Source organism: Phalacrocorax aristotelis, chromosome 1, assembly GCF_949628215.1.
Source record: "Phalacrocorax aristotelis chromosome 1, bGulAri2.1, whole genome shotgun sequence".
NCBI lineage: Eukaryota > Metazoa > Chordata > Aves > Suliformes > Phalacrocoracidae > Phalacrocorax > Phalacrocorax aristotelis.
Window position 1 is genome coordinate 33,589,413 of NC_134276.1, and position 23,641 is coordinate 33,613,053.

The 23,641-nt window shown below is 41.9% G+C and overlaps 1 protein-coding gene across 5 annotated transcripts in view; it reads left to right on the plus strand.

Moving 5' to 3' along the window:
• Window positions 1–23,641, plus strand: part of ENOX1 (ecto-NOX disulfide-thiol exchanger 1) — a 379,677-nt gene that overhangs the window by 93,119 nt on the left and 262,917 nt on the right. For all 5 annotated transcript variants that reach the window (XM_075087456.1, XM_075087509.1, XM_075087466.1 and 2 more), the window contains one exon: window positions 23,354–23,431. The gene's annotated coding sequence lies outside the window, so the exon portion shown is untranslated. The remainder of the gene's footprint in view (window positions 1–23,353; window positions 23,432–23,641) is intronic.

A 23,641-nucleotide genomic window follows, 5' to 3' on the forward strand; every position in this document is an offset into this window, starting at 1 on the left:
CAGGAAGGTTTGAAAAAAACAGAGGTGCAACTATTTACCTTAAGGCATCTGATTTTTACAGGTTCAAAGAAAACAGGTATGTTTCTTGTCTACTGCTGTTGAAATTGTGCAGGTTTTATATAGAAAGTATTATGTTTATCAACGAATAAATATCTTTAAATGGTGCCTAAATGCCAATGGGCTTTGTAACAGAATTCTGGGGAATTACCACAACAGTCTATTCTTATTAACGTAACCTATGTTGCCTGAGAAGCTGCCACTGTAACTCTCTCTGTTATTAGTATATTTGTATTGGGCCACTTCTGTGTTTGGATATCCTAAAAAAATATTACAACGTTTTTGGTCTGAAAGAGAAGTACATTAAATTATTATTTTTTTTCTGTAGCATTGTAGAAATGAAGGTAGATTGTGTGGATGGGAAGAAGAAATGTTTTGAGTTTCTTCCTGGTGGTCAGGATGGAGACAGATTGAAGAGACACAAGGAAACTCAATTCTCCAGGAGCATGTCTGAAGATATTGTAGAAAGGCCTGTTGTTCCTTTAGTTCCACATCTATTTTCCAAACCAGCCTAGTAAGTCCAGAGTTAAGGGGTGGTGGTGTGTGGTGGTGTTGTTAAAATAAACACATATTTCAGAAAAAAAAAATAAAGATTTAATGGACTGTACCTGCCCATCTTCGATGGATGGCTCCCTAAACAGAAAAAGATATAAAAGAAAAAATAGTATTGGGTATTATAACTTCCATAGGAATTTCCCCACCATAGGTCTGCATAAAATCAATACACTTAAGCAATTCAGTTTTACTGAGTCCATTCACTTTATAGATCTTCTGGGTTAGTATAAACTATTTCTGTTACACACCTTGCATGAGCCCAGGAGGTTCGACATCCCTGGAGAAGATGTTGAACAAAGACAGGATTTCCAGCAGAGAATCCCCATGCTCGTTTGCTTCGGACATCAGGCAGAAAGGTCTTGCTGGTTGTTATTAGATTGCCCCTGGTCAGAGTGTTAAACAAGGTTAAAACTTGAGTTATTTTTTCATCCAGACGCTGTGACTCAGTGGGAGATGGCTATGCCTATTTCAGGATGGGATTTGACCTAAATTTGTTTCTTGGTCAGATTTGTGTACTGACCTCTTATTTTTGGGAACTCTGAACTCTCTCTACTGTGGCCTGAAAAAATTACTGACTGATCGGTGTTAGTGATTTATATTTCAATACCCCGCATTTCTTTGCTGATCTATTCTGTTTATATATGGCTGTAAGTGGGTTCCCCAGTCAATACTGGTGTGTCAGGAATTTAAGACTGTGTCTGGGAGAACTTTTTTATCTAAAAGAATAAGAACAAGTGTTTGGGGTTGTGGGGAGGGGACGGGGCTGGGCTTTAGCCTTGTAAGTAGGGTGATGGAGGGAATGAGTTTGTAAATGTTGTTCAGATGCAGAAGTTGCTTCATCTTTATCACCATTATCCTGTGAGTGAAGAGTGGGAGAAGAGGGAGAGAAAGGCTGCTCAAAGGGAAAAAGAAACTGAGGGAAGAAGTAGAAAAGCATAGCATGGAGCAAAGTAGGGAGAGCAGGTGGAACAAGCCTGCCCAGAGCTGGAGAAGAAGGCCTGAGGAGATGTGGTAAAGCCCCTGCCAGGCACTGTGAAAGTCTGCTCTGCACTTAAAGGCAGTTTTCTCCAAGCTAGCAATTACATCCAGCTGGTTTGGGGTGCTCCAGGTAGCAATGAAGGTACAATGGCAAAGACTTCAGCTTGGCTGTTCAGGGATCCTAGGAACGTGTTTTGGATGCTGTCACACTAATATCTGTGTTTACTTTGTTTTAACAACTGTTACCAGCCAGGAAATACAGATTAAGGTAGTACAGTAATGTCTCCGTGCTGCAAATGCACCTTTGTTCTCTCCTTCCTCCCCTCCCTTTCCTCTCCTTTGCCCAAAGACGGCTTCTCCTCTGCTTCTCTTACCAGATAAGGGTCCCTGCCTAAACAGGTAGCAAGGAAGACTCACTGAAGCAGATTCTTGACCTGACTTCAATCCAGCTTCAGATTTGTGTATGAAAATGTAATAAAGTCATTTATCACCTTTATTCAGGTAAACAGATAAAATTTCGGGCAGCTAACAACCTTCATTTGTATGCTGAAAGTTAGAAGGAAGTTAGGCTGGTAGATAGCAGCACTTTTCCCTGTCTGACGTGGATTTCTTAGAAGGGAGTAATCATAATTCATAGTTTTCCACTGGCAACTTTACCTCGTGCTGGCAGGTAAATCACAGAGCAGAGCACAGTGCTGTCCTCTAGCTTTGATACTTGTAATTGTAGCAGTTCTTCAGCAAACATCCCGTATAACCCATGCAGGACTTTGAGTATAGCTTTTAAAAATAACTAAGGAGTTTGAAATAACCATGCTTTATATAAGAGCAAACAACAATGCGCATGTGGAGGAGGCTTCATTAAGATTGCTTGACCTGTGAGCACAATAAAAAGGAGGACAAGACAGGCTTTCCTGGTGATTTACTTCCTATGCCTATGAATCATGTTTTTTTCCTCTGTTATTGTGATTGCATTTTTTTTCCTCAGCACTGCTCACCCTATCATTATGGGTAGAAAAAGTAAAGGGATTGTGATATTTTCTCAGCAGTGATGAAAGGAACAGGACACTTCAAGGACATGCTATAAAAGTTGTTAGGACTGCAAGATGCTGTAGTTTCTTCAAGATGAAAGTACGTGTGTGGTCTGTATTGGATTAATGTGAGTCACACTGAAGGATGCTAGCTATACCATAAGTGATACTGATCTTGCATGTTTACTTTTTAACTTACCAAGTATATTAACTTCCTTTCTTTCCCCAGCATTTGTGGGTGGGTGCACTTCTGAGGCTGTAAACCCCATGGGAAGGAGCCAGGCAGTTAATGCTGGCAAAGAATCTGGCAAAAGATGCTGTTTAAATATTTACCAACAACAGCAAAGGGTTGTTTGAAAAATAACTGTACTTTTCAGCATATTGTCTTCAAGGGGCTTATTGGAAAAGAAAAAATAAAGGCACAAAGTTTTGAAATTTTTAACGAGCTTTCAAAATGTTATGCAGTATTTGCAAAGTAGTGCAAATTAAGTATATTTTAACATGGATTGACATGGGTTAGCTTTTTCCCAATTTTTGGTACAGAGGAAGGGAAGAGAATGCAGGAGGGGCTGGGTGCTCCACAGTCGGCGAGAAGCCCTGGGATTGGAAACCAGAAAATGAAAAACAGCAGATGTGAAACAGTGGCTTCTGACTTCCTTCGTATGAGCACAAATGCATCAACGTAATAACATCATTTAAAACTTGTCTTTTGGGGCCATGGAAGAAAAGCACACGGAAGTAATTAGTCCTAGTCTGAAAAAATCCATAAGAAGACATTTGTCCTTGGTAAAATGTTTCTCCATATTGCTTTATGGTTTCTATTTATCCAGACAAATTATTCCCCAGACGTAAAGCAGCGCTTCTGACATCATATGAGATTAGTATGCAAGATTATAATGTGGACGTGGCTTTGTCACCAAAGACAAATGTTTCTTGAACCGTGCAGCAGAGCTGTTTGCTGGCTGAAGGGAAGGATGGAAATCCCCACTATATACCAAAGTTCAAGCTGTAATTCCCTTCAAAAATAATAATTTTAATCCAATTATACTAGTAGGTTGGAGAATCAGTGGGCTTTTATACTGACAGTATTTTGTGAAATATTAGTTGAGCTATGCAGCTGAATAACTAGAGAGGATTTAAATATGACAGTTACTGGTGTTTTTCAGAACATCAGGGACCTAGACAGCAGATTATGGAGCAGATGTATTACATGAAGTAGAAGCTGATCATGATTTTCTGAATGTTTGGGGTTTTTATACCAAGTGAGAGCATAATTATTGAATAACTTCTGCTACAGTTCTTACAGGTGTTTTTTAGTTTTGTTTTGTTCCCTCCTCCCCCAGGAGTTACCTTTATCTGGCAGAATATGAATTCTCCCTTAATAGGAGCTGTGGAGAACAAGCATTGACTTCTAATTAGTTTAGTAGAGTTAATATCATACTTCTAAGCATGTAGTTTGGCGCACACAGAGGCTAAAGGTAGATTGGTTTATCTTAAAGTTGATGGTTTTTAACTTGTGACCTGAGTAGTATTTTTCTTCAGAAGGAGTTTAAGCAGTAAGAGTCATACAAATCTTCTCAAGCTCTGCAAGAATGGCAGGAAACATAGGATGTTATCAACAGACCAAATGCGGGTCACTCACAGGGGGGCTGAAGGATATTCTTTTCCATTTTGTTAAAATACCCACAGGCGGCCAGAAGCAATCTAATTTTTGTGGTGCTGTTTTATTAACTGAAAGAGCCTCATGAAATTTTTACGTATGAGCTGCCTTTTGTCTCAGCTCTGCTGAAGACAGCAACTCAAGTTTGGATCAAGTTTGTGAGAGGTCAAGGCAGGCACTATAGCACGCTTATCACATGTACTGTGGTTGCTGCATTTCCATGGTGTGCTAATACTAGAAACACCACCTCCAAAAGTGAATAAATTCCTGTGCTGAAGTTGGAGGGTGGACATGGCAGACCAAGGAAACGATGGCACTGCAGTTGTTGGTGTCTCCACCGCATGACAGCTTCTCGCCAGCTGTGAAAGGATGAAACACCACTGACACCAGTGGGACCACCCCCCTTTTTACCAGCCGTAGTGTTATTTCTGTGGCAGTCGAGTACTACAGGACTTGAGGAGGTTTGTGGCAGATTTCTGAAAGTAACTGAGAGTAGTTTTGTTTAAGTCTTCTGTGAAAAAAACAGCAAAACTGAAAGGCACCATTTGGGAGAAAAAGCTTGTGAAGTTCAGAGTAGCGTATTTCCTAATGATAGCGCTGACGATGGTGACAGATATTCCTCTGTTATCTGCTACATTTAGTTCAGACTGAAAGCAGTACACAAGCGTGAAAAGATTCCTTTTTACAGTAGCAGTGTTTGAAGAAACTCTTCTGGGAAGAGCACTGAACTGGTAGATCACTGCTGAGGTCCTTTTGGCCTAACAGGCCTTTTCAAATTCTGCAAAGCTGACAACAGTTAAGGGAAAAGATGAGCGACCTTTGCTGGGACGCTGCATTGGTTATATAAGAAGTGGAAGTGGGTCATTCTGGACATAACATTTCATGGAAACATGTTTTGTCAGCATCAAGACATTTGAAGATCCATCTGCTGAGGGTGTGTCCGCTTCTCCTGCCATGACATCTGTTTGGAGGGAGGCGTAAAATCCCCCTTGTGATTCACGCCAGTGCTACAGAGCTGGGAAGCTCCTGCTCCTTCTCTTGTTATGTTTGGTGTCTCACCCTGGAATGGGAAGGACTGTGGCTTGCTAAGGGTCCCAGTGGAAAAGAAGATTTTTTTAAAATTGGGAGGATTCAGATGGTAATTTCTCATATCATAGATGCTGTGAAATTTGGCTCTTAGCATGGTACTATTCAAATGTCTGAAAATAGTTTATTTCTTAAAACACCATAGAAGAGTTTTTTGTGCTGCATCCTTTCCAAAATGGGATAATGAGTAAGAAAGTGGAAGGCAAAATGCTGGAGTTTGTTTCAGAATCATGAACATTGTGCATTAGATATTATAGATTAGAATGGAAAACCTGTTTAAAACTGCCGTTCAAAATCTCATGGTTTGGACTAGTTCATCTTCTCTTCCACTTGGGTTTGAGCATTTCATGTTCCTTGGAACTCAGATGTTGAAACTAATGTTCCCAGTAATAATGCATTAAGCTGGAAAGTGTTGGATCCCCAGCATATTAAGCAGTAAATACTCTTGAATTTTAATGTTGCCACATACCTTTCGATAGCCAGTCCCATAATAATATAATATGATGCCTTGAACTGATGTGTTTATTGTTCTAAAGATGAATAGTCACATGTTGACCCCGGCTGCCACATAGAAGGGAAGATCTCCAAAGCATTAAATGTAATATTGAACTTGCTACATTAAACGGTCTATCTTTATTTTGGCTAGGTTGCTATCTGTTAATTGTGATCTTAAGTCTAGTTACAAATATTTTTTTAAATACGGTTGGAAAACCAAGTCCTGTATTTGCAATCCTAGTGGGCAGAGGAACAGGTCAGTCTCTAGTCTTATTGTGATATCCTGAACACTTCAAAATGCTTTTACAGCTATGCATTTTGAGGTGAATACTGCTGTAAAATCTAGGTCTCTTCAGTTGCACTAAAGCTGAAACAGAGTCTTGGAAGTTTTTTGATAGTATATATGCCCACTGAGTTACAAAAATCAGTTTCCTCAAGGCAGCCTTTCTTAGCATAGGCACAGTCTCACTGTAAGGTATCAAACCAGTCTATTTTTTTAGAGTGGGGCTGCCTATGTCTCATACTTTGCAGCTCAGATAATGGGCAGATGAAGTGCAGGACAACTGCTGAGCACATAAGCATATCCTTAAAAGGATCTGGTTTGTGGTATTAGAGAAAATAGAGTCTGTTTGGAATAATATAGCTAAACTACCAAATATTCAACTTCCATTTATTTTCAGTTGTCTGTGAAGGTAAGGAGATTAGTGTTTGCCTACAGAGGAATCACACTGGATCTGCCTTTTAAGTTGTTACAGGATATACAGTTGGGTAGGCACATCTGTAGGGCTGAAATGAGAGAACTGTCTCTCGTTTGTTTTCTCCAGTCAAGCATAAATCTCTAATTTTAAGGGCATTCTACCCTTGGTTTAGATTTGTTTGTTTTAGTTTTATAGATCCCATTTTAAATCCATTTTAATGAGCTGTTTATGCAGTGATAGTGTTTTTAATATATGTTTAGGTTCTATGCGACTCTAAGTCAGGCAATGATGTGTGAAGAGGGCATGAATTAATAATATGGCAAAGGCAACTGCAATACCTCCGATGTATCAGCCAAAGAAGATTTTGACATGGGTGCCTGTCTGCCTGTTTGCTTGCCCCTGCCTAAGACTGACAGTCCAAGCTGCCCTTTCTCTCCTCAGGGGTGACTGATTTTGCTGGCCCTGATGCATCCTGGAGCTAGTTAGGACTCCCAGCTGGTGCATGAACGGTCTCAATGGTGCTGTGGTTGTGAGTGTGGGATGAAGACCAGGGAATGGAGGAAAGCCAGGAACCAGCATTTCATCCCATATGCCATCTGCAGGACAATCGTTCCACACTTAAATCGCTCTGTATGGGTGAAGCGAAGTAGAATGATACTAAGACTCAAGCCAGCACCTCTAATCAGCTCAATAGCAGCCTCACCCAAGGTTGTAGCTGGCCAGTTTGAGAACCTCTACAAGCATTTGAAAAGTCTTGTAAGCAAACACAGAGGCCAGAAACCCAGAAGCATCTCTGCTAGGGAGCGTTATGCATGGATGTTAGTTGGGCAAAGAATTCTCATATGCTTTGTTCACCTGCGGCTTTTCTAATCATGGCAGATCTGCATGGGACAATTTGGTGACCTGAGCCTTGCCACAATGCAAGGTGTGACAAGGCCTTTTGATGGTCTTTATGTGTGCCTACTTCCTGGCCACTCATAAGGAGCTTCATAATTTGTCTCCAGACATATCTTGAATATAATAACAAGAATAATTAAAACTCAAATAGCAATTTGGTGCTCTGACCATCTGGGATCCAGGCTGAGAGATGAGATATAGTACAGACCCTAAAGCTGTTAGTAAGGTAAGCTTCCTTACTCTTTTTTGTAATTAATTTAAATGGTTGTTAAATGATTTTTAAATGAGTTCATACTCACAACAGCTTTGAAAATCTGTGTCTTGCCGGTGGGATCTGACTGCTACTTTTTCTGCTGTGCTTGGTCTGATTCCCAGCTGAAAAAACTGAACTTCTGTATCAGCTGGGTGCAACCTCAGCACAATGATAAAGGAAAGAAAATGGAAATAGTTGGAAGCTTTTCTAAACACTGTTTAGGGAATTCCTTTTCTAACATATGGACCCCCAGAGAGAAAAGAAAACAGGGAGAAAGAGGATATTACATGTATTTTATTAGCATAAGCATGTGATGGCTGCGCTACTTGCTTGAAAAGAGGATGCTAAGAAGTATCAAGTGTATGAAGTTAACGCTGACAAAAGTGTAATACTCAGTAGCATTTTATGGAGTATCACTTTTTAACAGGGTTTTCTTTCCCCATGGTAGGATAGCCTGGAAAGGTTGAATTGGGTTTTATTCCACTAAGTCAAGAGACTACACATTGAGGTATAAGGGAGGAACTGGAAGAATGGCAGAGCCGGAGCAGTTCTGGGCTCACCTTTGGGCTTGTACATCCCAAGTGTTGCAGAAGAGTAAAGAGGAGTTGGAACTGCACTGATTCTTTTCCAGCCTGAAATCATGTCTCCACCACTCCAGTGCTGCCATTCCCAGGCTCACTGGGCTCATTAAGACACAGATCCAATGCTATCAGGTGCAGTGGTACACTGATGCAAATAAGCAACTTTCAGGGCCCGAGTTAAGCTAGTATGGCACTGTACCCTGTGACCGTGGCAGCTCGACACGGTCCTCCTTGGAGTTAGGAGGGCTTATGCTGAGGCTGTGTGTCAAAGAGTGAAGTGCTTGATATATCTCATGCCTCCTTAGCTGGGGAAAGCCTTCTGTGGGTTAGACTTCCAAAAGCCTGTATAGAAGGACCAACAAGAATGAATTGCACTTAGCAGCAAAGGGGAGTGGGAATCCATCCAGATGCCAGATGCTGGGTTCAGCGGAAAAGGATCGTTGTTACCCTGAAGGACTTCTTTTAAGTTACAAGTGAAGCTGGTGCAAGTGATAAACTCTCTTATCTAAGGATGGACATAGGTTTTTGGCCAGGTGAGTAGTCTAATAGTGACTACACCATTTTTGTTTCATTAAAAAACTCTTTCTTTAATGCAAGTGGAGTGGCAGAAAAACATCCTGAGATTTTTCATTTTGCAGCCAGCACCACAAAGCACAAAAGCAGCTCTTGGCAGCCCAGCTATTAGCAGCATTGTCCCATGCTTTGCTGCAGCGGTGACTACAGCAGCAATAGCATGAAGAGCTGATGCTGCCCCAGGTTGTGAGCTGAGCTCTGATACTGGCCTCTGGCTGGCCCTTTTAGAGGGCAGACAGCTGATGTCTCCACAATCCTGTGAGCTTCAGGACTGTTGGTCAGATGGCTTATACCTTTTCATCTCAAAAAGCTTAAGTCACCAGAAAGGTTTGGAACTAAAGCAGCCAAAAGGCACTTTTTTTCAGGTCCACCAAAAGGTGTATTTTTCTACCAGGAGCTCCCAATATTTTTTTTTCCTGTTCATTTTTGCTCTATGCACTTGCAATCCCCACTTGAAGATTCACACTGTGGTGGGCAGCCTGGGGTTAACCTGAGCAATTCTGCCAGCTGTCTTTCAGACCTGGGCTTACCAGCCTGATCTCAGCTGTCAGCATTTGCGATCCATGCTGCTGAGAATTATCAGGCCCAAGAACAAGTAATGTCACCAAAAAGACAGTTCAGTGGCTTGCATTTCAGTCCATCTTTAGCAACCGTCTCTTAAATTGGCTGTGGATCTTGTAGGAACCATATGAGATAAACTGGGAAGCTTTACCAGAGGAGGGATACCAAGATTACCAAGATGCCAGTGGGAATTGCCACTGGGGGTTTCTGTACCAGCTTCCCAGACCTTTTCAGCTCATTCCCAGGCTGTGAGCCAGGAAAGATCCTGCTCGGTTCAAGCATACCAAAGTGTGATTCCCAGATATGTTAGCTGTGCCTGGGGATGCCTCACAGTAAGAGTAAGACTGTACAATTAAGTACAACTGAGAAGAGTGCAAGGAGAGGGGAAGGATAGAGACTGGCAGGACTAGACAGTTTATCTGTGAGACACTGAAGCCCTTCCCTTGTCCCTCACCTGGGCAGCCAGACAGTCCCCTCAGCTTGCATTTGAGGAGCTTCTATTCAGCACTTAAGGTGCCCCTTTTCAGGGTCCCACTGGACCTAGGGGAAATACATACATACATACATACATACATACATACATACATACATACATACATACAGCCCCCCTAGCAAATGAAACAAATCAAAATCATCACCAGAAAAACAGAATCAGTGGTAGGAAGGAGGAGAGCTTGGTTGTAAGTGGGTCACATATAGGAGAGACTGCAAATTTCTTGCTCCATAACAGATCATTTCCACCCCTGGGTGCTGTTCACAATAGAGGAGCTCCATTGCTTTGGTGCCAGGACAGAGAATGACATCCTGGAACAGTCTTCCACCACCTTGTGAAGGACTGGGACAGTCTCCCCCTGAGAGTTTCAGAATAACTTGGTTACTGCATGGGACGTACAGGCTTGAAGTCTTTGAAGAGCCAGGAACAGGGCTGGTTCAGTCCAAATTGTCTTGCAGCTGTATAAGGAGGGCAGCACATTTGTACATTGCTGTCTAGACATATACAAACAAACTGACAATTTTTGTGCATCCTCCAGAAAAGTAAAAAGTGACCCTCCAGGAGACTGTCCATGTAAGCACTCTTCCTTCTTTGCCCCAGGTTGGAAGTCTTTTGGGACAGTTAGGGACTGACTGAGGACATCCCCTGGGGATAAGAGGAAGGGGCAAATTAGCATCCCAAGAATACCAGCTTGTGGTAGCAGTGTTATATAGATGCTGCCCTCCAGCCAGCGGAGTAGAACAGGATAGAGACGAATGCTGCTGGGGAAAAGCCTGCCTACCCCTCAGCCCTGCTGTGCGGCCACTCATTCCTGTACTCCTGCCCTTGCAAATCTTCATTTCTAACAGCTTTTTTTACTGTCTGCCTCGATCTGTTGGTTACTGAGTCTGAACTTGGCTTTCAGCCCCATCAAAACCCTTCAACCACTGCCCTCCTTCCCACCTCTTTGGCCCTTCTTACCTTATTCTATTACTCCCCACCTTTCCCATATGTTCCCAGGGGAACACAAATTGCAGCTAAATGCCCCCCCGCCTAATAAAACAAATAAAAATTGAGACGTGAATGTAGTGAATGTAATTAACTGTTTAATCTCATGACAATTGTCCTGTCCTCCCCTTCTTTCTCCCTTAGTCTTTGCTGTTCTCTCTCATTCACTTATTCAATAGGAGTAAATTCCTCATGACAGAGGATTGTCTTTTGCTTGTTTAATGCACTTACCTGTTTTAAGCGCTACCTTAATGATAATTCTAGAAGTATAAGGTACAGAATAGTTTCTGTACCCAAACTGTGCAGTACTGAGATGCTATAGCATGTTACTGGCAAAGTCTATCTTATTCCTGCGGGTGAAACAACAGATCATCTTAACGGGAAATGAAATGACTAATAGCAACTGGCCCGCGGTGCTCCTGTGACAGGCCAGCTTGTTGAGAGTGGTTTGGTGACTGATAAGATAAGGGAGTGGAAAGGAGACGTTGAGAGGCCGTTTCATTGAAACTTAAACAAATCTCACGTGCTGTAGATTGGTTGATGTCCTGCCCTAATATATCAATTTTATTATTAACCAGAAAAACAAAATCAAATCAAAGTTCCCAAGGCACAACAAAACAAAGTGAAAGTTCCCAAGGCACAACAGACCAAAACAGGCTAAATAAAAATATGCTCCAAGACATGCATAATGTATTAACTGTATTTTGCTTCATTTGTAAAGAGCAAAAGAGAACAAATAACCAGTGTCTTGGCCCCTTATGGTGCCTCTGTCAGGGACTCACTTCTCTGAGCTGTTCAGTGGGGAAAAGATTTTTAAAAACATTTTTTCAAGCTGCCCTACAAATATATATTAACTGTTATACGTTCTTGGGTTTTATTTGAAGCAGGACATTTCCAGCTCTCTGAATAGGTGGAGGAAATTTATGCCATGAATAAAGCAACCAGTTTAAACCTGCAAACCTGTCTCTAGCTAAATACGCTTGTTCATGAAAATGGGTGCTGCTGAGCTGTACACAGCAATTTACATGCATGTGGGCTGCTGGGACTGGACCTTTAAACATAGTTTCTATGACATTGTCCTCAAAATGGAAAGTAATACTTTAGAAGCTTTTTTCCCTTCTCATCTGAGTCATAAATCCTCTTACTATGTAACTCTCAGTAAAGTAAATTTAAAGAGTCTATTTTAAAATCAAGTGGTTTTTTTTCTGTTCTTTTGTTCTATTTTTTTTTTTCCTTGAGGGGGAGTATCCTGCAGATGCTTTAAAAATTACAGCCTTATTTCCAGTGCAGCAACAACCATTCTGGCCCAAGTGCTGTCCATAGCCTGACTCGTGTCCACACACAGTCTGGTCCACACCCAGCTGTCTGCTGTTTTGTGCCAGAGCTTGCTGACGCAGCCATCACTTGGAAACTTGTAGGAAACATCATCAAAATGTGTCCTAAACAGAATAACATGGGTTTTCTGAGGTACTTCATATCCTTTTTTGCACTTAAAGCACTATATATATGCTGTGGTGCTGTTGGCAGGTGGAAACTAGTGTTTTTAACAAGTTGTTTTTAAAGGTGGCAGATTTGAGGTAAACAAAACAAAACAGATTTTCTTCCTATTCTAACTCCTGTTGGATATACACCTGGATATCTAAAGAAACAGTATGAATTTCAAAACCTTTACCTGAAATGACCTTTGCAGAAATCTGGATATTTGTCTTTGCAAACTTGTAGAGTATGTGTAAGGATTTCCTTTGTTGAACTAATTCTCAAAACGGGCTCAGGCTTTCTCTGTGACCCCTTTTACACCTATTTTTTGTAACAGCTTCTATGTTCAAAAGCTTAAAAAACTAAATGGATATATTTCAGTCTAACTGCAGAGCATGCGTGAAAGTAGAAGCTTGTTTTTCAGAGAGGTGTCCCTTTACATTTGTAGGTTGCAAAATACATCGCATGCTGCCATACATGCAGACCATCCCTGTTTTTGGAAATGCTTTATGAGACATTTCTTCCCTCACTAATTTTTTGCTTTTGTGATCTTTAACACGCATGTGTACTTGCAAACACAGAAGTTCAGCGGCACAAATGGCAGCTGTTCTTTGAAAGTATGGCTCTTAGGACTAGGCTAGTGAAGACCCTGTCTCCGTATTTTCCAGAGGTGGCCTCTGTTTGTACTTACACGATCTTCACGATAAGAGCTGCCTGTGCATGCAGCTTTTCCATTATTCGGTTATTATTTCCATTATTAGCTCATGGCACAGATGTGTTAGCAATTGGCACAATAAAAATGCACATACAAGTCACTTGCAGGCACAGGAGGAATCTGTTTTGTTCGAAACATGACCTTAATTTGCATGGCTGCAGTTGCTTGAGTGCAGACACTTTGCAATTCTAGCGTTTGAGCAAGAACAAGTGCTTTAAGAATATTTTCCAGTACAGAATTCTTGCTGCAATTCGGTGTTCAGAGGATGAAGACTGATTTTGCAGAAACTTTCCACATGCAAGGCTATAGAGATGTAAAAGAATGCCATTAAGATTCCCCCTGGTATTTGATTGTGGGTTTTTTTGGGGGGGGGGGGGGGATTGTCAGTTTTTGTGTCTTTCAAGGTTTTCTTTGCTGAAAGCTTTTTGCCACTAGTTGCAGACTCCAAAGTCAGTGGTAACGTGACAAAGGCACATCCAAAATCTAACCAATCTTAATTATACTTTTGTTTCTTAAAGTCTCTGTGAGGCTGATTTCTGCCTAAAGAGAAGCTTGTTAAACTGGAAGTGAGCAGGCTGCTGATGTGGGTAAAGAAACTGTTGAGGAAAATAATGACCCTTCTTTCCATGAGGGGCATCTGCCCACTCGTTACTGTGATGGCGTGGAGTCGCAGAATCCCTCAGGTGTCCTCGCTGATTCGTGCTGATAGATAGCCAGAAAGGCTCTTCTCATCTCATGCAGAACTTGGGGTATATGCTTGTTGGCATGGTGAGACACACATAGATCCTCTCCAGCCTTAATTACGTGACACACAACGATTGGGAGTGAAAGTGGAGTCCAGCAAGAAGTGCCAGCAAATCTCCATCCCAACAGCTTATCTAGTAAGAAGTAGCCTTTGGGAACCCCTGCAAGCACTGTTCATTCCTCTAATCTGTAGTCCATAATATAATGTATTTCCTAATTCTCTACTCTAAAAACAATGATTTTCAACCTTATTTGTGCTGTTAACCTCTTCCAACCACAAAAATCACTTTGTGGCCCCAGTCCCATCAGATTCTTTTAAATAAATACAAACATGGCAAGTGCTTATACCCCTGCTGGAAGCATTTAACAATTGTGAGTAGTTCATGGACCTTCGTTTTAAAGAAGGCGGTCCAGTCCAAAAGACCGCTTCTCTCTCTGCATAAAATTGATCCTCTGATACCATCAGTGCATAATTTTTTCTGGGTCAAGGAGAAGATTTTATCATAAGTAAATCTCTATAAGAACCCAGCATCAAAAGAAATCAGAATAAGCCTTTTGCAAGAGAAGGTGAAATTAAAGCAAAGAACCAAAACCAAAACCAAAACAAAACCCAAAAACCAAAAACCAAAACCAAGTAAGTTGGTATAACTCATTAACTTCTGACATTTTAATGCCTTCCCTCCAGGAAAATGGAAGAAGTGGATGTTGTTTCTGATCTGGAAGGGACTTGCTGAAAGTCTTGTCCACATAGTAAATCCATGTTTTCAGAAGGGTATCCATGACAGAGTTACTTATCTGAAGAATATCTTAAATATTAACCAGAATTTGTATCTCATGTGCAGATTTCCCAAATCATTGCACTGATCGGAAACTTTTGCCAGCTGTTCCAGTGCTTTGAGCACTATTCCTGGCATAAAAGCCTCCTTCATTCTTGTTCTTTTCTTCCAGTAAGAAATTAAGAAGAAACCCAAGTTTTGCTTTCAACTGCTCCTTATGATCAGCTCTGGGTATGGACTCAATTTGTGCTGCAGTTGCCACTGTAAAAAACCCATGATAATGCAAAGTTGCTTTTTGTTAATAGAGCCAGCATTTGCGGTCCTGATAAAAGCATTGTCCCTCAGGCTGTTGTTTTCTCTAGACTTACTGCTGCTACCGTGTCTCAGGCAGACTTCACTGTCTTGGTACTAAAATGGCTCTTTGCTGAGGGAGTTACTCACAAAGGTGGCAGACGCATTGCTATTTTTCCTCCCACATGCACGTGCACTACCTTCTGGTATCTCTTAGAAATTTATTCCTTCTGTTATTAGTGGTCTCATTTCTAGGTGTATGGAGGTTGCAGTATTGTGTATTGGAGATGCAGCTTTGCAGAACAATGAATACTTTCATTTGCAGGATACTGTCGGTCTGAGTATAAGACACAAATATGTCACCTCTTGACAAAGATTGAGTGAATAGCAGTCTTTTGTTTCTAGACCTTTTTTTTTTTTTAATACAGAAATGCCTCTGCAGTCAATTGGGTTATACCTCTTTGGCCTATTTTATGATCTGTTTATGCTGGTGCTGTACAGCATTTAATCAGGCTACACTGATATTAAGAAAATCTGTGTTTGAGTGATACAGTTCCTTATTACATTATAATGGGAAAATTACTGCTGTTTTTATTCCTGTTGGGATCAGCGGTAATTTAAGCTCAGTTGTAGCTTTATTCAAGTGGTTATGTGCTCTGAAATATTACGGTGTTCCTTACCTTTCTCCCCTCATTTCTGTGCAGTTTCTCTCAACTGGCTGCTCTGTCTTACTTGTGAGCCTGCTGCTGCTCTGCTCTGAGGTGGCCAACTCTCGACTCCTTGTTTCAATGCTAGTCCACTAGTAGCAAAAATCTGTATATTTTGCTCACATTTGGGCACACATTTCTAGGGCATTTTGTTCTAGCTCTGTGCTCTGCAGCCTCCTAGATGCTTTCAGCTGGGCCTAGCTTAGCAGAAAGTGATCAATGTCCTCCATCCAGCACTTGTGAGACCACATCTGAAGTACTGTGTCTGGTTTTGGGCTCCCCAGTACAAAAAAGGCATGAACACACCAAAGCAAGTCACGTGGAGGGCCACCAAGATGCACGACGGGCTGGAGGAGAGGATGCATGAGAAGTGAAGAGATCTGAGGCAGTTCAAATTAAGAGAAGGCCACTGGAGGGATCTTAGATAGATCCCTCCTATCCCTTAGGCAGATTAGCCGTAGGCAGATCTGATCTCTATGACTACCTGTTGGCAGGGGATAGATAAGTCAGAACAAGACTCTTTTCAAAGGTGCACAGCAATAGGAGAAGAAGCAACAGACACAATTTGGAACATAAGAAATTCTGATTTTATATATTCAGGGGGAAAATCACCTTGGGTGTGATCAAACGCTGATACAAATTGCCCAGAGAGGCTGTGAAATCTCCATTATCAAAGACACTCAAAACTTGACTGGTGAAGAACCTGAACAACCTGCTTTGAGCAGCAGGTTGGACCAGATGATGGCCAGGGGTCCCTTCCAATGTAAATTATTCTATGATAATCGTATCCTCAGAGGGAGAGAGTAGATTATATGGGCAGCTTTGTAGGACTAGATCGGAAGCTCTGGGAATCAGTCTCCAGAGGAGTAGGATTTGGGGGTGGTAGCTAATCACAGAGTCATAGAACAGCCCAGGTTGGAGGAGACCTCAAAAGATCATCTGTCCAACCTTTTGTGGAAAAGGAACCTAGATGAGATTATCTAGCACCCGGTCCAATTGAATCTTGAAAACTTCCAGTGGTGAGGACTTTACTATGTCCCTGGGAAGGTTGTTCCAGTGATTGATTGTTCTTACTGTAAAAAGATTATTTCTTGTATCGAGATGAAACCTCTCCAGATGCAACTTGTCGCTGTTGCCCTTTGTCTTTTCCATGTAGCTCCTCGTGAATAGAGATCCTCCATCCTCTCTGTAACTGCCCTTTAAGTGTTGGAATACTGTGATGAGAACCCCGCTGAGTTCACCCTACAGGGTGAAGAGAGGCAATGGCTGATGAAATTCCCCTCCAGAGTTTCATAAACAGGGACACTGAAAGAGAGGAGAGCAAAATGGCTTGCAGGAAGGCAAAGGACAGAAATCAGAACTCTAGCCCACATTCTATTTTTGGAGGACTTGGGGAAGAACTGGGCACAGAATACCACTGCTGACCTGCGGTTTGTCTAGGACACAGCTAATAGACAAAGGATGTGGAGCCCCGGCTGACTCCTATTCCCCTGTATGGGTGCAGTAAGCAGGATCCTGAACAAGGCACTGACAGCTAGGCAGGGCTGCCCGACTTCCTTTGCTCCCTGCCCTGCTGCCTGTCTGCCTGCCTCCAGTCTCTGGGAGCACCAGGACTGCTGGCAGCACAGCAAGGAGGCTGGCGCATATCGTTCATTGCATTAGCCTTTATTAAAGGCTGTTAGCATTGTGTGCCATGACATGTACCTGGTATTTATTACTTTTTCCCTGGGTTGCATGTTATTGTCTTGGATGGATGTGAGCCAGTTTCCAAATCCTGCCCTTCTTCTTTCCCTCATAGTTGTTCAAAATCCAGCTGTATTCAGCAAGTATAAAAGCGCTGACCTACAGAGCCCATGACAGCCAGCTGCAATCCCCTAGCCCCTTTCTTTCCTGTTTCTCTCACTCATTTTTCAATTGAAGCGGTTCCGCTCTCTCTGGTGCTCAAAATGGGAACTGTGCGCCTCAGCACAGAAACTTTCTGCCCCTGCCATCAGTCACGCAAGGATTTCATGTGCCAGCTGCACCAGGTTAGGAAAAGAATGACTGTGCTATAAGTGTGTGCAGTGAAAGCCAGCTAGTCCATAATTCAGTTTTCAAGTCTATAACATGTTTTGCTCAAACAAGTAATTAATTCTGTTCACCATTTCAAGTTTGTTATGAGCAGTAATTTCAGTAAGGCACTGTTCAGCAGTATAAATCCTAGGAAGTCCTTATTTATAACTCTTACTGTGGCATCTTCTGATCAGTAAAACGGGTCTTTTGCTGGCTGGCTGGCTGTCCTCCATATTACAGCTGCCTGGGGAATGGCAGACAAAAGCATTAGACTGCCCATGTGAATATTCACCTCTCCTCCTTGTACAGCAAACTGTTTATTGATACCTTCGCCTCATGGCCCCCTTCCCACAACAGGTCCCTGGACCAAGGGAGTCACAGAGGAATCAGCTGTACAGAGGTATCCCAATCTGGATTGCCCTGTCCAGTAAATATAAGGCTGGCTTCCATCCTCTGGGTGCTGGAGGAGCTAGAAAGGAGCTATGCACTCCCAGACTTCATGCTCTGAAAGTCAGTAGGAGAAGAAGAGGAGAAGAGGTCTGCGATTTGTGGAGGTTTCCAAAAGTAGAAGCAGATTCTGTACCTGGCATTGCAGAATTGTGGTTGGAAAAATACATATTTCTTTTTTTCTGTGAGAAACTGAACAATGAACAGCACGTGTACTTTTCTTGTCTTTTGGTTATCATATCTGACAGGTCCAGACCCATCAGGACACCACTGTTCACTATTTCCCAGCATCTGGCAAAGCTGACTATGAAGAAGTTGTGATCTGGGAGCCTCTGGCAATTGAGGGAGGCATGAAATTTTTTTTTCTTTGGGTATTTTTTCCAGAAAAGTAAATAGGACAGTAATTGGACATTCCCTTCATTGTCATGATACTGGTAAATAAAGATATACTCGTACCACGAGTCTGGAAACAAAGGGATGTGCTATGATGGAGTGTAACCTTGCTGCGTGAATTAAAGGTAGATAGCAAGGAGCTATCTAAAGTAAGCAACTCTCTGCAACATCTCCATCAAGCCTAAGGGAACAGCAGTCCAGGGTGTCAAGTGTCCCTGTGTGCTCCAAACCAAGTGTTGGCTTGTCAGGAGGCTGGGAATTGCAGGGGTGGAAATGACAGGTTGCCAAGCTGGTCACACCGATTGAGGCAATTTTTGCAATGAGCTAAGAGTTAAACCTTGTGAACCTGTGTCAAACAATAACCCTTTTGCCGTTCATTTGGTTCTAATACTTTTGTACTGTTAAAAAATAAGTCTTATTTAGAAATGAGTTAATTTTGAAAGCTTTTTAATTTCCCCCTTTACATACTGTTCTTGCACTATAAAAAGACATCATCTGCTGCTTTTAAAATGTACTGTAAGCTGTAAGACTTGCGTAACAAATGCTACATTAAGATAATTAACCTCTTCAGACCAGTAGGTCATGGCACTGAAACTGCCTGTCTATGAAAGCACAAGTTCCTCAACTTTAGAAACCCTTAAAATTATGCAAGTCACTCAAAACAGACCCACAGAGAAATAACCTCCCCTTCCCCACTGCTGCCCTGCTGTGCGAAACTCCTTTCGCTATGCCTGATTTCCCCCCAGAGTGAAATCACATCCACCATACAATACAAAATTAATAAAGGTATATAGAGCGTGTTGAGCAAACACTGACATATCCCCAACAGTGAATTTACATCCATTCTGTTTAAAATTAATAAAGGAAGATGGAGCACACAAAACTGACATGGGAGAGTATAAAACCCCACGTGTAGAGCTCGCCAAGGCTTGGCACTGAGCTGTGCTGGAGCAAGCAACTCTAAGCATCAGGCAAAGCACGCGTTGGAAATGCCAGTTCCCTTTCTTGGCCAGGTTCAGGAGGGCTCCCTGGCAGTGTGCCTGGTAGATTTGTCACTTGGGAGTGGGCATCGCCTGGGTTATTCTTTGTATTTACAATGTTCCTGCGCAATCGAGTTCCCTTTCCCTTCCTCCTGCGGGTGATGTGTAGGATAAGATGCTGTTACAATCGGAGGCTTGCTTGCCTGCATCCTGCCTTTGGATTGCCTTCTGCCCTTCCTTCTCCCAAAGGCACACTCTGCTGTCATCAGCCTGTGGTTATGGGGCTGTAAAAATGTTCTGTGATCTGAATCTCCAGCCAAAGGCTTCATCGGCCGTAGTGATGGACCAGGGGCTGCTGGAGCAAGGGAATGCAGATACTATTAATGTCTGTGGCGTTAGTCCCCTTCAGCAAATTGCCCTATTTTAGTACAGAAAATAGGTGAGAGTTCCCAAAGATATCATTAGGTTATCTGAATGGTTACCTGGCCCTTGGGTACCTCTCTGTAAACTGGGAGGCCTGGCATGGAGATCAAATACCAGGAAGATGGGCTCCAGTAGTTTGTCCTACAGCAACTAAGCATAATCCTTTGTACTCAAAGCGATCAATAACCTTTACTTGAACGGCAAATATTACATCTGTACCCTTCAGGGCCATGCAGACCTCCTCCACAAGTGCCAGCCATTGATCTGGCTGCAGAAACTTCCCAAAACCGATCGGGAGCAGTTGGAAACTGTCAGTTTTCAAAATTGTTATAGTCGCACATTTCTGAAGAGATAAGAGTTGTCTTGTATTGCATGCTGGCTTCAGGTTAAGCTTTTCTTTATCTGATGTTCTGCAGACACCGCCGGTTACCCCCAGGTTTGCAGCCAGCTTCTCCCACCAGTTAATGCGTATTTTATGAGCCCAGAGATGATGCTGCGGAGAGTGGAACTGTGCCAAGAAGAGTTGTTCCTGCTTGTCTTCATCCTTGTCTCTTTTTTTCTGTACTTGCGGCAGCTGAAGGGAGGGAATGCTGTAGCCGTGGCAAGAAAAAGCAGCCCAAACTGCTGTGTAGCTGATGGCTGGTGTGCAAATTTACAACTGTCTGGAAGCAATGTGTCAACCGTGTCTTAGGCTTCTCGTATACCAACTCTTCACATTGCTGCTAAGAGAAACTGCACCAGTCTGTGGTGGACTGTTAGAGGTCTGCAAATGGTACTGAGTGCCCCAGAGAGAGTGGCATCTCTCTGGGGACTGGCTTGCAAAGATTCCGGAGATTTTTCAAGTTTGGTTCCTCAGGTGGGATCAAATTGGTCACTAGGCATCCCTTTGTAACCTGTGGGACAGACCCACAGCGTCCTCTGTCTGGCAGCACCTCAGTGGGGCCTGGGTACATGACCAAGCTGCTAAGCTACAGATTTCAGGAGCATATTTCATAAGCAATGCCTTATAGCTAACTTAAAGGTGAACTCTTTGTTTGGATGAGGTGGCTGTGTGTTAGGTAGGATGAAGCTGTTGCAGCAAAACATCTTCCTTCCAAGAAAATCCCTTCCTGTAGGCGAGTCTTTAGTCAACTTTGTAACCTTTGTCATCCTCTCCTCCCTGGGGAGTCTTCTCTGTGACCTTTGCTATTCTACCAAGGCGCCTCATAAATTATTATTCTTTTAAATGGCACTTAGGCTGTCGTGGTGGCTGCTAGCCTTGAAGATTTGCAGTCTACCCTGTAATTTTGAGAGGAAAAAAATGGTTAAGTGACAGAAGAAATATTGTACTTCACGATAAAACTACTTTTGTGTTTCGTTTTCTGCTCAAGTCATTCATAACCCAGTCACTAACCTCATTCAGGTCAAGGGCTTGAGGCAGAGAACGGGCATAATATTTTTGGTCAGACTGATGCATCTGAATATTACAAACATCTGTAATTTTGAAATTGAAATGAGCACTGTGTTAAATCCCCAGGCAAATAATATTAAGGTGTAATAGATTACTGAAGTTTGCATTTCTTCTGGCAATTCAGGCCAAGGCTCTTTTGGCTGGTTATTCCAGACATTAATGAACCCACTCACACAAAAGGAGCTGTTCCTTATGGTTGCAGATTGGATCCCGGATTCTGCGAACTTCATAGGAAATTCTGCAGGCCAAGTAGTTGAAATAATAAAGAAAAAATTAATCAGGCACACATTAAATGTGAAGCATGGAAGAAAACATCTGCAGCACTCAGTGGACGTCTGGGTAGCATACTTGCAGTGCTGTTTTGCCAGCTTACATCTGGAGTGGTTCATCAGAAGAGAACAGATGCTAGTGTGAAATAGGTCATCATAGCAGCAGGGCATCAGAACAGAGACATTTCTTTTTTTTTTCTTGCAGTAACAGCTATTCCTTTTTATTCACACCAATTATGAAAATGTTAGCCAATTCCGAAATGTGAATGCATGTATTGTGACAAGCCAATGCTCTTAAAGGACATCAAGGTAAAAACTCACCTAACGAGAAAGCTTTGGAGAAGCAGTCCTTTTGCAGTACACATTGAGTATCCTTTAACAGACACAGCAACTATTTTTTGTCAAGATTATGATATTTTTTTTCCCCTTGCTTTATTTTTGTATTTTATTAGAGATGTTACTGAATGCCTTCTTGGTGGCAAATGCCCAGAAGCGGAGATGCTAATTCATGGGAGTTTCATCAGTCATTTCAAAGGAGAGGTCACATAGATAAGAAAAATGAACAGTACGCAGTATGTGAAGCAGTGACATTCAATGAGTCCTTGTCACTAGCAGCCATTAGCATGCAAGCCTGCTGTTATGTTTCAGTGCTTTATGTGCTTTTCTTGACCAGGCAGGGAGCCTTCGGAGCACTGTAGCAGTTAATACCATACAAGTTATTGTTTCTTTCTTGAATGCCTTATATTTTTAGTACCATTTAGATGCTTCTCTGTCCCCTTGTGCATCTGAAATTTTAAGGAGAATCAAAGAATGCATAATTTATATCTGTCCCAGAGGTAATGGAGTGACTCAATGATATCTGTGAAGGGGATGATTTTAAATTTCATGTCTTATGCAAAAGGTGATTTTTGTATGAAAACTGCAAAAATTGGCCTCGGGGATACCCAGATAATTATCCTGACAATGACAGGTGTGGATTCCAAGGGGATTATAGCAGAAAGCCATAGTGTATTGGATTTACCCTTGTGTATCATGGTTGTCATAATCGAAAACAAAGCAACTGATAGATCTCAGGGAATATAACTTGTATTTTGACTTGGAATAGGACATGCAGGAGGTGTGAAAAGACAGGTTTGCTTTGACTCTGTTGAAGAATTTGTTCAAGATGCAAGGCATTTGTTTACTGCTGATATTCTTTCCTTTGGTTAAAGGAAAAAACAATTGTTTACTGATGTTGGGCAGAACCCATCAGTACATGTTTTATCACACAGCACAGTTCCACTAGACTATTTCTGGTTTCATTTACCAAAAGCCTAGAAGTGCCATGGCTAGAAATAAATGCCTACCTCTTTGATATGCTATATGTTTGAAAATGCACTTTAAGGTCTGTATTACAGACAGTTCAAAGGGAATATAAATTGGTGCAGTATTCTCTCTTTTTTCGTTTCTTTCCAGACCAGTCCCACATATTCATTGCATCTTTATGAAGACTGTTTTCAATAACCTGTCTTTAAAAACAACTTAACATTTTGTATTTTATTTAACTTGGGGTTTATTATATTTAAATAATGGTTATGATCTTGCTGCTTCCGTGGTTTAAAATGTTTAACATCCTCTAAACCAATTCTACACTGACTTTTAGCATTGCGTATCCAAGGAGACAGCTGATCTTATTTGCTTTTCCTTTGGAAATCCTCTAGTTTTAAGTATTCTTTCCACTTCTTGCAGGGTTGGCCATGAGAATTTGTAACGTTCCCTTGGAAATACCATGATGGGGCTGCTGAGAAGTTACCTTGCTTCCTACAGGTCTGTAAACTCTATTGAATTCTCACTATTTCAGCATGTAGGCTCCTGTGCCAAACTTGTAACCTTTTTTATCGGGAATGCATGCAAAGCAAATTAAAATCCAATTTTATTCTGGAGCAAGTGTCACAAATTACTTTTGTTCCTTGCAAAATGTCTAGGACATAACTCTGTTCTGTTACTGTTGTATAAATGTAGAGTAACCCATTCATC